The following is a 13,224-nucleotide window of genomic DNA, read 5'->3' on the forward strand; positions in this document are numbered from 1 at the left end:
AACATGGTAACACTTGTGCAAAGTGTTGGTACAGAAATATAGGTAGGCTTGAAGTATATGCCCAAGACTAGCAGGAATTGGATCTTCTAAGTATGCTGCTTGTGGGGAATCAAATTATGTTCTTTTAGCAAATCACTGTTCTTGACTTCAGTGAGGGTTACCATTTAAATGTAGGCATTTTCTTAATAATGCCAAGTGCATGCTGTGTGTGATACACTGCTACAGTTAATGGGAATAGGCAACGTCACTTTCTTTTTGGTTTTCCCTAATTTCTTCCCCCTCATTTACTATAGAAGAAAACATTCCAGACATCTGAAGCAATTACTAGTTAACTGGGTTCTCAGAAGATAAAACTGCAAAAACAACAACAACAACAACAAAACACAAACAAAAAACCCACAAACAACCTTGGTTTTATATTAAATGAGATGATTTAGAAGTATTGAAGCCTTTCGGTGAGGATAACAGCGCAGGTTTCTATAATCTTTTCTGAATGGCTGTGTCACGTAGTGCCAAAAAGAGGATTGAAGGGAAAGAGGGAAGGGGCAAACTCAGACATAAATGCAAGTCTTTTGCAACAGTTAATATCTCCTTGGGGTTTTTAATCAGTGTTTGCATACTCTCCACTATGCTTGTCCACTACTACTTAGCTAGTTTGTAATAAATGAAAGTCCACTATGTTTTCAAGCACCAAAACTATTGAGGAGCTGGGTATTAATCATTAAATATGCATTTGAAGAAACAGCAGATGATTTTGGGGGGGAAAAGTGGTTTTGTGGACCTGGAGTATTAACAAGTAACTAAAACAACTGCTAGTTTTTCATTCTGTCAGTGTAGTTTCTACTGAAGTTGGGGAGAATTTGCAGTAAGCTATAGACAATAATTGGGGTTTTTTCTTGGTTTTGTTTTGGTGGTTTGGTTGGTTGTTTTTCTGGGGGTTTTGTGGGTATTTTTGGGTCACCTAGGATCCTTTTATAAAAACTTAACATGTAACTACAAAACCCATCATGGTCTTGTCAAGATGGAATTACATTTGGCAGAAATCTGTAGTAAGCCAGCTTACTCTCTGAATTTGTGTTTGCATGTAGACTTTATCAATCAAGGGTTACTTGACAGGCCACTGATGATTCATACAGATTGTTATTTCTGATGTATTTTTGACATTGAAAAGACATCAGAAAGCTATTCTAATTGAAACAGTATTTCTAGGGAAACAGTCCCTTGGATTGAATGTGTTGATGTCTTGTTCATTATGTGAAGAAAAATACCCCAAAAAAATCCCTCACAACCCCTCAAACACGCTAGTATTGTGAAGAGTAAACTTTCTCTGTAGCAGTATCCTGCATACTTACCATTTGTATCTTAAGAAATTTGCAGTGAGTGTTATGTACATAATTCAATAACATGCACATTTTAAAAGGCAGTTTGTAATAGTTGTGTAAGAACTTAAGATGATAAATGTGGAGCACAATAACTTGACCTATTAGCTTGATGACTGCCTAGGTAGAAAGTAACTTAGTTTTGTTCTTTCAGTCAATTTTTGTCAAATATGAGAAATCTGTCAAATGTGAAAAAACCACAAACTGCATTGTATATGGTACTTAATGAGGCTGTAGAAACATGGCTTTTCACACTGCACAGTTCTTTCAGTTTTGTTCTGACAGAAAGTAGTATTACTTAATAGCTAGAAAGTATGCCAGTGAAGTTTAAAGTGAGTACTGTAAATAAGTAAATATTGTTTTGATTCTAAACTCAGATTGAATTAATATATGGTTTTATATCTTTGTTGTATTAAAACATATTTAAAAGTACTAAAATAAAATATTTGAAAGAGGACAATTGTTTGATTGATTTAAATGATGACTCATTGTCTCTGTTAGCTTTGTGACCATAAAAATGTGTATTCTTAAGTTTTAAAGTTTTTTCCCCAAAGCTCTGTTTTACTGGTGTGAAAATGCACACTTGATAGCATGTATATCTGTGTGCCTGCTGGTTTTGCCAGTTACAAATTATTTTGGAAGATCACTTCAATATTTTTTTTTTTTTCATTAAAATCTAGAAAATGTATTCCATGTTCTGAGATCTCTTCTTATGTCTAACTAAATCTACCTGGCTCTAGTTTAAAATCGTTGCCCCTTTATCCACAAGCCCTTTTAAAAACTCCTTCCCGAGCCTTCCTGTAGGTCCTCTTCAAATACTGGAATGTAGCTATAAGGTCTACCTGGAGCCTTTTCTTCTTTGGGCTGAATAGCCCAAATTCTTTCAGCTTGTCTTCATAGGAGAGGTGTTCTATGACTCTGAAATAGATGGGAAATCTTATAAAACAGATTGGGAAAACTAAAACATGTTGGGAAAACTTCCATAGAAAATAGCTGCCTCCTTTCCAGAGTATGCTACAGTACTGTTTATAGATGTAAAAGCCATAATACCTTGCACTTTGTTATGAATATAAGGAGGTTAATATTCAACAGGCAACATTATTAATAAAAATATTAATTTTATTAATTAAAAAACCATGTAAAATAGTAATAAACCCTAATTACTGGTTCAAAATATTCAGTTGTGGAACAGATATCTCACCAGCAGGAACATGTAACAATTTAAACAATATGAGCAAAAATCCAGAAACAACAAATGCACTGTAAAGAAAAAAGGGAATATCGGCAACATGCCAGAGATTTCCCGTTTCTCGAGGGCAACAGACCTTTAACAGATGCTTATAAAAATCAGATTTTGTAATTACTCACTGATATGATACCATGCAGCACGCGTGGGGATTTAAACAGAACCAAAATGGCATCGACCACTTGAAAGCTGCAGGAATAGTTTCCCTTTCTGTTGTCTGCAGCTTATTGCTGTAGCACTTGCAGGGTTTATCTCTGAAGGCTCTGTAGCTGAAAGCTTTGTAGAAAAGAGATTGCTGCCAAGGCTTGCAGGGCTGTTGGCTTTGTAGCTTTGCCTATTAGGAGATGTTCTTCAGCTGCAATCTTCGCAGTGGTGCTTGGTGCTTCTTCCGATAAAACTGTCCTGGGGACTCTCAGCTCCTCCTGGGGTTTGTCTCTTGGCCCAGCAACACACATCTGCCTACTCCTGGGCTTTACAATGCTATACAGCGAGGGGTCTTGCAGTCTGTTTAGGTAAACTGAAGCACAGCTCGGATTCCAAGCAAAGCTTGTGACTTTTCCCAGAGCTTGGACAATTGCAAGGCAAGGCACTGGCTCTTTGGGCTGGCATTTATAGATTTCCTGAGACAATGATGGCCAATGATAATGAAGATTAAGCGCTAAAAACCTGACACTTTAACCTATAGAATGAGTTTTCTCCATACTTGGCCCACTTGGATCCCAAGGCATGTTCAGACAAGCCCGGGCAACGTGGGCAATTACCTGAAAAACTAGACCTGCTGGCTGCTGCCAGGCTTTTTGTCCCTTCAGGACAGCTTCTCAGTGTTAATATTTGAACCACAGCTGAAAAGATAAATATTAGCTGCTATCTGTAATGAAGAAATAAAACAGGATCTATGCAGATGGGCTTGAGTTTGGTGTTAAAATGGAAGTGAAACATCTCTTACTAGCCTACATTCTTATTTGATAGAATCTGAGGATAATCAACTTCTGATTGTCTTCAGATCACTTTGTTCTCATAAAGAAAACTGGTACAAAACAGTATCTACTCCTGATTAATTGAATGACTTCAAAATACCTTTAAGATCTGCAAACTAGTTGTATCATTGCATCCCATCTCTTCTCCAAGGAAGTAGTTTATTCTTCTCTACTAAATGTGCAGGTGTCAGTCTCATTTACTGTACATCATTCCAAATGTATAATGAATTGTTAACCTTGGCCTTTCACAAAGCTGTCAAAATAGTTCACAAAGACAGAGCATATTTTCACAACTATCTTTGGACTAACTCAAAATGATTTTTAAAAGCATAGGTGTGGTGGTGTTATGAGCTCTTCTTCCAGTATGGAAATAAGTAAAGCTGACAAAATATAATTGACAGGGATCTGCTTGAATAGGTCCGGCACAGAGCCACAAAACCAATTAATGAAGTGGAATATCTTCCTTACTAGGAGAGACTGAGGGTGCTGGGGCTCTTTAGCTTGGAGAATAAGAGACTAAGGGGTGACCTCATTAATGTTTATAAATATGTAAAGGGAAAGTGCCAAGAGGATGGAGTCAGGCTTGTGAGAAAGGAGCTCACTGCTAAATTTTAAATACAGTTTATTACAAAATAAAGGCAAAACAGTGCTGGGCGCATAGCAGATTCTCTAGAGGCATGCCATAACAACACAAGTTGAGTTTATATAGACGTCAAACATACATATTCATAAATATCTCCACAAACCCCTTTACATTTCCCAAGCACACTCCCACCCCCCTCATTCCCAGTGCTGCCTGTTGCTGGCTGCAGTCAGGGCTGGGACAGGGTTTGCACTCTCGACCCAGCCAGTCTTCAGGCCTCGCCCTCCCTCCATTTCTCTCCCAACACACATCCTCCACAACACAGACTACAACCAGCCAATCAGCTTAAGGATTGAACCCCGCGCGCCCAGCACGCCGGCACCCACCTTCCCCTTGCGAAAGCCAAACAGAACAATTTCTCACAGGCTCTTCTTGATGATGCCAAATGACAGAACAAGGGGCAATGGGTGGAAGTTGAGGGGGAAGTTCCATGGAAACATAAGGAAAAAATTTTTCACTGTGAGGGTGATGGAACACTGGAACAGGCTGCCCAGGGGGGTTGTGGCTTCTCCTTCTCTGGAGATATTCAATACCTGCCTGGATGCATTCCTGTGTGATCTGGTATCGGTGATCCTGCTCTGGCATGGGGGTTGGAGGAGATGATCTTTCAAGGTCCCTTCAAACCCCTAACATTGTGAGATTCTGTGATGCATGCTACATGAATCTGTTACAAGTATGTGCATAAAAGCTGACAGAGCTGCATCTCTTCAGCTTGGGGGAGACTTGAGTGGTGAACTCACTAATCTTTACAAATATGTGAAGGGTGAGTGTCAAGGAAGACAGAGATAGGCTTTTCTCAGTGATAGGTAATGATAGGACAAGGGACAACAGGTGCAAGCTGGAGCATAGAAGGTTTCACATGAAACTAAGGAAAATCTGTTTCAGTGTGAGACCTGGAACAGGCTGTACAGAGGGTTTGTGAAGTCATCTTCTCTGGAGACATTCAGAAGCTACCTGGACATGTGTGATCCTAGGTGATCCTGCTCTGGCAGGGGCATTGGACTAGATGATCTTTTGAGGTCCCTTCCAACACCTAACATTCTGTGATTCTGTGACATACTTCAAACTATTTCTGGATAGATAAATGTTCTGGGTGATGTAGTAATTAGAGGTCACAGCTATGGTCTTCAGACTGCAGCTACTGCTTATGAGTCATTACATTTTTATTTTGGCACTGATCTGTGACAAATTCTGGTGAAATTACTTGTTCGCTCTGATTTGCTAAACAGCTAACATTAGGCCTAGATCTTTGCAGCCCTACCCTTGATTGTTGGTAGCTTTCAGTGCATCTTATTAAGCGCTGCCTTCTCTTGCAAGAAGGTGGGCTCTCCTGCTCCCCATCCCAGGATAAACAGTTCTTACGGAGGGAACTGCTTGCTGGTATCAGAAGCAACAGACAGTTTATTAGCCAAAAGCTTTAATGCTAGTGCCAAAAAGTGAATCAGTCTTTTTGTAACAAGAGGGTTGCAGTGTACTTAGCTGAAGGCTCTGCCTCTGTTTGTGTCCTGCCTACTAAAAATAATCCCCCTGGCTGATGCCAAAGCATGTCGTGTGACAATCGCAAGCTGCCAATCATGAGACTGGAAATACATAGAAAAGTGTGTGCTGTCCTGCAGGCTGCATTAAATAAGTGAGAAGAGAGTGGTTTGCTACGTGTAGCACTTGCTGAAGGCCTCTGGGCTGTGCCTGAGATGACTCCTTCCCAGAGGTGGTCTGATAGATCATTCTGGTTTTCTCTTAATCAGGCTGTTTCTCCAAGCTGTGAATTGCAGTAATTGAAAAATGGAGCTTTTAGCAGAAGGATGGTGTCCATTTCTGGCCAGCCTACAACATGCGAGACCACTCAGATGCCTTCTCTGTCCCAGCACTTCCTCAGTGCTTCTGACTAGTGTTGGATTTTTGTCTGTAGATATTAACGCAGTATTTTATCTGCCCGTGTAATACATGCTCTGTTAATTTTACATCTGGGTGCACACACTTTTCAATGTGACATTTTAAAAAATAATAATTTGTAGTTATGTAATGGGTGGAAAGCAGGGCAACTTTTTTTCAACATTTCACTTTTTTCTGGGCTCTACAAAAGAGGTCAATGTCATGACTCCCTTTTTGCAGAAGCACGAAGACTCCTAAATAGAAGAGAAATTAATTGCTGCAGGAAAATCTGCATTAAAGTCCCAGGTTCTACATTCTTGTCAACAGATGTCTTTGCCTTTGCTCCTCTCACAGTTCATTATCCCTTTGTGTCAGTACTTACTTTTGCTTCTGTCTTGTCTTTTGTTTCTATACCCTTCTCTGTTCTCCGCTCCTCAGCACTGAGGCATTTGAGAGTCTCATGCTCCTGAATGGTTGTAGCAACTTTCCATTCTGCTCAGAATCACAGTCAGGTTTACAATACAGAGTTAAAAGCATGTTAAAAAATCTCATCTCACTTAAGCTGTATGCACAGTTGCTCCTGGGACATGGCTCAGACCAATTATATTAAGTGGAGAGACTGAGCATGCTCCATCAATATACCCTCTGGAGAAATCAGTTGCCAAATTGTACCATGGGAGATCCTCATGAAGTTTCTAGATTGAATGGGTGAGTTTTGCCAGATAGGAAAACATCAATCCTTCCATGTGATGTCTGAAATATCTGTTTCAATGTGAAAAGTACAGAACCTTCACAATTAAACAATTACAAGAACTTTTTCACTGGGATAAACACATTCTTTTTCCTTTGTAAAGCACTGAACATTTTAATCAAAACCTTAGAAAAGCTGTTCAGGCTGATACAAATTTCTCTATTAGAATTTTCACTCTGACTAAATAAGGAGGAGTCAATGAAATAATATATTACTAAAATACAACATTTTACTGGGCATTGTTAGGCAAACCTAATTATAAGAATCACTGTCATTTGCTCTGCTGTACTGATACCTGCACTGAGCACCTGTGACATATCTAGAACATGATAGTACATATGCATAGTCAAATTTCTATGAAAGAGGAAAAATCTGCCATGGAGAGAGCGCAGATTATAGTGCAGTTGCTTGTTTTGTTTGTTTTGGGTTTTTTGGGGGGGTTGGTTTTGCTGTTGTTTTCATTTTGTTTGGTTGTTTGGGTTTGGGGTTTGTTTTTTTCTGTTGTTGGTTTTGGTTGGTTAGGAGGGTGTGTGTCTGTGTAAAATTAAAACCTTTGAAGGACTGGAGAATTCGCATATGTTGGCAAAGGTTGCTCACTGTACATATACTGTACATATACTCATGCCATGTGAGGGCATGGACTACACAGTTTTCCAAGGAAATCATAGAGGTGAAAAAGGTTTCATTCACTACTTTTGTATTTGTTATCATGAGAGCTGTCAAAACAGATCTGTAGATAAATCACTTCTTGTAGGCTTTGTAACACGTTTGTCCTATCAACATAAGCCTCTCCTCTCAGATAACCATCTGTGTCAAATTGCTCCAATGAAACTCATCTGTTCTCAGATCAATCAGTTTTACATCAACTCCATCTAAGTTGTGGTTCCCAGTGGGACATGCTGCTGGGTGATGTGGGAGCTACTGACAAGCACTCAGTGTAATACAGGATGTAACTTTGTTTTTACAAAGATAGTGGAAAGAAACACAACTTTTGCAAAAGTCTGAGCTCTCAGCATCTACAGTTTCGTTCCTGCAAGCTGACCTGGCCTTGCTCAGCCAGCCGGGAAAGCCTGCCCTCCACTGCCTGTACTCTTGAAAGGCAGCAGTCAGGGAACTAATTCAGCAAAGCGTCTTGACTGCTGGGGCTGAAGAACAGCGTGGATGTGTACAGCAGGCACTTTATTCCTATGTGCCTACAAGGTAAAATTGAGGCCTCACGCTCTTTAAGGGTGGGTGATGGTTGGTCCTGACTTTGCTCAGAGGTCACTGGCATAGCACCCATTCACTGCAGGTGAAAGATGCACCCAGAACCAAAAAGTGACCACCACAGCACAGTGCAGGGACCTACTGGCCAGCTAAGCCTCATCCTGTCACTTGACACCACGAAGACATCCCTAACACACCTGCTTCCAGAATGTCCTGTATTCCACTTATTTAAAGACCCATCTCCTGCAGTGTGGTCCTACCCTATACCAACCTGTCTCACCTACCCAGAGGGGATGATGGCATTTGGCCTCTGGGAACCAAGACACATACCCATGTCAGACCTCAGCCAGCCTGTCCCTGGCTGCAGATTCCCTGAAGTTCAAGATCATTTGGTGAAGGAGCTTAGGTTTACAGCAGCCTGAAACCCTTCAACCTGGCTATTGCCTGCAGCAGCCTGAAACCCTTCAACCATTGTCTTCCATTACTTGCTATTTTTGTAAAGCCTACTACAAACAGGAACCCTAAAGAGAGAAGTGCCCTTAACAAGAACATGCCTTCAGGGAAAAATTGATTGAAGTCTGGATTGGAATGACAGCAAATATTATTTATGTTTTTACACTGTGTATTTGTTGATGGTGAAAACATATTCCATCAAAAATCTAATGGCCAACAATGTGTGCTGTTACTGTAGAGATGCATCCAGGTTTGGACCTGTGCATGCAGAGCAGTTTACAGTAAATACCATCATCATCACATTATTAGCATAACAGGGACATTATAGAAATAATGTAAAAGGTTGTGATGCCAGGAAGCATGTGGGTTTGTTGTTGTTTTTTTTTCCTCAGGGAAGGATTTGCTTGAAGACAAATTTTGGTCCATTTTCCCTCCCCAAACCTTCTGTGACCACTTCTGAACACAGTACATAACTTGCAATGACTTCAACACAACCCTCTGAGCATTTCTCTTCCTCCAGTGCTCATCTTTGCTTTGTTCCTTTTTACCTTCATGGTGTTAGTTATAGAATTTAGGCTTAATCATGGAGTGTTCTCAGTAAGAGGCAAGGCCAAAAACATTGTTCATTTTCTTGTGCACCTTTGTCCCTCACTGGGTCAAGCTTTACAATGAGAAGCACTCAGTTTCATGAAGGCAACTAAATTGTTTTCAGCTAAGTGAATAAAGGCTTGGAAGCCTGCTGCTCTGCAATGTAATTTCTTCAGTAAAAAATGCACTGATTTTTCTGAGGCATGTAATTCTCATTCAACTTTTAGTGAAAAATTTCAGTTAACTGAAAAAAAATGAAGAATCTAAAACAAAGTGCCATGCATCCATCTGACACAGTAACTGCTACAGTCTGCACCATGAGCAGGAATGTCTAATATTTCTTAGAGAACTGTTGCAAAATCATTAAAATCTATGGTTCCATGTAAGTGATATAAGAACACTGGCTGTATCTCTGAGTTTCTCAATGAGTTTTGCATAAATGGTTGCGTTTTGCTTACAAATCAGCATTTGATTACTTGATAGCCCCTCCCTTCACAAGTATTTCAGGATGTCATTGGTAAAAGGTTACTTATTCCTTGAGCTACTGAGGATTTTTTTAAAAATGAGCTCCTGAGGCAATGCGAACTGCAACAGAAAGAAAAATGAAGGAAAAGAATTTATGATCAACCAAAGATAAATCCAGAAGAATGAAGAAGTGCAAGCTTTTCTTCATGGGTTTGTTTCCATTTCAGTTTTTCCTTTCTCTTTATCAGAATCCTTTTCACATCCCTTTTACTGTTTGTTTGGGAAGAGAGTGCTTTAGCGTTGAATATGTAACAATAGTGTGCACAGTGTCCCTATAACAAGAAAGACACAGATTTTTACTTTGCTTTGGTTGTAGAGCTACAGGCAATCAGCTTTCATTATCTATGTAGCTGTAAGGTGCTGTCTCTATTAGCCTTAGGTAGAGCCTGTGAAATAGTTGTGTCCCTTGTTGGCTCTCTCAAATTTGCTTTTTATTTGCCCTCTGAATTTTAAAATTGCAGTCTAATATTTGTTGGTTTTCTTTATTCCGAGATAAGGAATTATATGGTTACCTATCTGTATCAGATGATTTAAATGTTTTGGCTTCTGTGTAGATCTGTTGTTTTAAGGGCATCTTAGAATGTGATTTAAGTTAAACTTCCTCCTAATTGTTTAAGCTAAGCTGAAAGAAGACTACTTTAAACTGGGGGAAAAAATACTAAAAAATAAAAGGCATGAAGCTTGCATAAGGGCAGTTGTATTGAACAAAATGTGTAGCTAGCCTAACCTTGCCACTGAGATGATTAATTAAGCAATGATTTAGGTGACATGTGCCTAAATAAAAAGTGTAAGAACAGGGTAAACTCTACTTGCAGCTCAGAGATTTTCTGATTCCAAAGAGGCCTTTCCGCCATACAAAATGGTTGAATAGATTAGTAATTAACAATCCTCTCTGTATTTCTCTTCCACAAACCTTTCTAGTTTTTCCTGAAACCCATATAAACATTCAGCTTCCTGTGGCAGATAATTCTACTGAACAACATTCCTTTTGGTGGGAAAAAACCCCACCTCTCTCTTGCTTGTTCTGAACTTGCTTCCGGCTAGTTTAAGATCTTTTCCACACTTTCCCTGATGGTTATATTTTAATGAGCTCTGGTCTGGTTTCAGAGTGAGGAGTCCTAATTTACTTAGTCATTCATTGCTAGACTTTCACGAAGATTTCTTCTTCACTGAATCTTCAGACTGAAAGTCTGCATCTGGAGGGGAGAGTGGGCAATGCCTTCAGGCTCATCTTAGACATGAACATAAACTTATCTAAGCTGTTTGAAAGACAACAATGTGCACCGTGGCCACTTGCTCACTTTCTGCTGGTCACAAAACATTACTTAAGTGACTATAATATATGGAGAAATAAGCAGAGCTTGTGTTCAAATGGCAATATTCTTAGTGATGCATGATTTTTTTTCCAAGTGGCACTAGTAAAGCACATGACTCTGTCAGTTATGCATGCAAATGATTGTATTCCTATGAAGGGGCAATTGTTCAAGTGGCACAAAAAAACCCCATCCCAAAACCCAAACTCAGAGTTGCTTAGTTTCAGTGGAAGCAGGCCCATTTAGAGTGAGCACACCTGCACAGGAGACATGTGCATTGAATGGTATGAGGACAGCACTGAAAAGAAAGGTCCAGAACAATTTAGATGGCTTGCTACTGCAGGCCTGAAGGCGGGCCTTTCTTGGCACTCAAAACTTTAGCAGATATGCTGTGAGAAATAAGGCATGATTGTATGAGTGAGGAATAGGCAGAGGCTGTCACTACAGATGCCTGGAATGTTAACACAGAGGAGTTTGTGTGCTGTTGCCTGTCTTGAATTGTCTCTGCTTTGTCTCACAAAGCAAGTGATTCACTGTTGTGTTTTTTTTCCCCAGGGTGGGGCAGTCATTACTTTCCCAGTTTGCTAAATATAGAGCTGAACCATGACTAAAATACTAATATTAAAAAAAAAAAAAGAGGTGACAAAATGCTGATGTCTCATGTAGTTGAATTTTTATTCAGAATGCATATATACTACGGGTATGAATAACAAATGCATATCTTTAATGAACAGTTGATGCTACGACCTATTTTTACTTAATCAACCCTTTATTTCTCATGTATGTTCCCTCGCATAAGACAGTTTTCTGCTTTTTCTCTTTATTGCTATTTATGATCTCAGCATGTGGGTTTCCTTCATGATTCATCAATACATATCCCTCTGTGGAACACCAAGCTGTCCTATTCAAAAATATCAAAATGAAACATAATCTGTTGGGTCTTCCAATATGAAAGTATTTGACTTACACCACTCCCCCCCCCAACCAACCAAAAAGGCAAAACCCCAAACCAGTTGCCTATCTTTTGATATAACCAGCAGTTGCTGACTGGCTTTATCACTAATCTGCTCTTTATAATAACCTGGGAAGTTACTGTTGTACCATGTGTTCTGGTAAATTGTTGGATGGTATGTATTTTTCATACCATGCAAATATAATTTCTAGTTGTAAATATTTTTTACTTTCTTGGAAAGTTTAGATGTCATAATCCAAGCAAGCAGGGGAGAACTATGAATTTCAGAATAGCCTATCCAGCAGTTTCTTGGCCTAGCAATGGTCTGCATTGGTGACTCAGTGGATTCCTGGTGCAGAGTGTTGTGGTGACTGCTGCACTTTAAGAGGCCTTATTTATGATCAGGGGAGGACATCTAAGAAAGCTTCTTGAGATTCATTGCTTCTCTTGACCCGAGATGAGCTGGCTTTTGTTACGGGTTGTGTGTGTCTTCCAGTGGGAGGTGACTGGAAGGTAAAAATGGAGTTTGGGCAATTGGAGAGACTGCATCACTTGCCTGAAAGAGGTAGTGAACCATGTTAGATGAGTACAAGCTGTCAGATCAGCTCTGGGACAGCTGTGTTGCTGGGTGTTGCTGTATGTCTGTGGAGTTTGGGGCAGCAACAGGAGTGCATGTTAGGTGTAACGTGTTCAAACGCTTGTAGGAAGTAGGCAAGTGAAGGTGAGCACTACTCTGGAGGGATGCTGCGCAGTGTCATCACTCCAGTGCTCCCCAAGGGTTGTGAGGCACAAGGGCTGCTTTCAACATGCTCCCTGCGCAAATGCTACCGGCACAGCCTTGGCCGGCTGCAGAGCTGGTGTCCGTGGCTGTTCCAAGGCAGAATCAGCGTGCCAAGACTGGCGGCAGGTGGGCCCTGAAAGACCAGCAGTTTCTCGGAAGGGCAGTGGCCCTGCGCATAGATTTTCCTCTGTGTGCTGAAGAGGGACGCACCTCAGCCTCGCATCCCCATGTGGAAGAGAATGTAACTGACTTAGAACTCTCCTAAGGGGAAACGCTCCTTCGATGCGGCCGCTACAAGATGGCTCACAAGCCGGTTCCTGCTGCGGCCTTTGTTCTGCGTTCCCCGCGGCGCTGGGCTCTTCTGGACCGTTCTATCACTACCGGTTTCGCTTCCCCCTAAAAGAGGTATCCAACGGCCGCCGCAACCCCGACGGTTGTTTCCCCATCCACCCCGCCCCTAAGCCCCAGGACGCGTCATCCTCCACACCCACCGTCGCCTGGGGCAGCCATCACCGCCCTCCCACGCCAGGCGGCCCCG

Source organism: Dryobates pubescens, chromosome 8, assembly GCF_014839835.1.
Source record: "Dryobates pubescens isolate bDryPub1 chromosome 8, bDryPub1.pri, whole genome shotgun sequence".
NCBI classification, from domain to species: Eukaryota; Metazoa; Chordata; class Aves; order Piciformes; family Picidae; genus Dryobates; species Dryobates pubescens.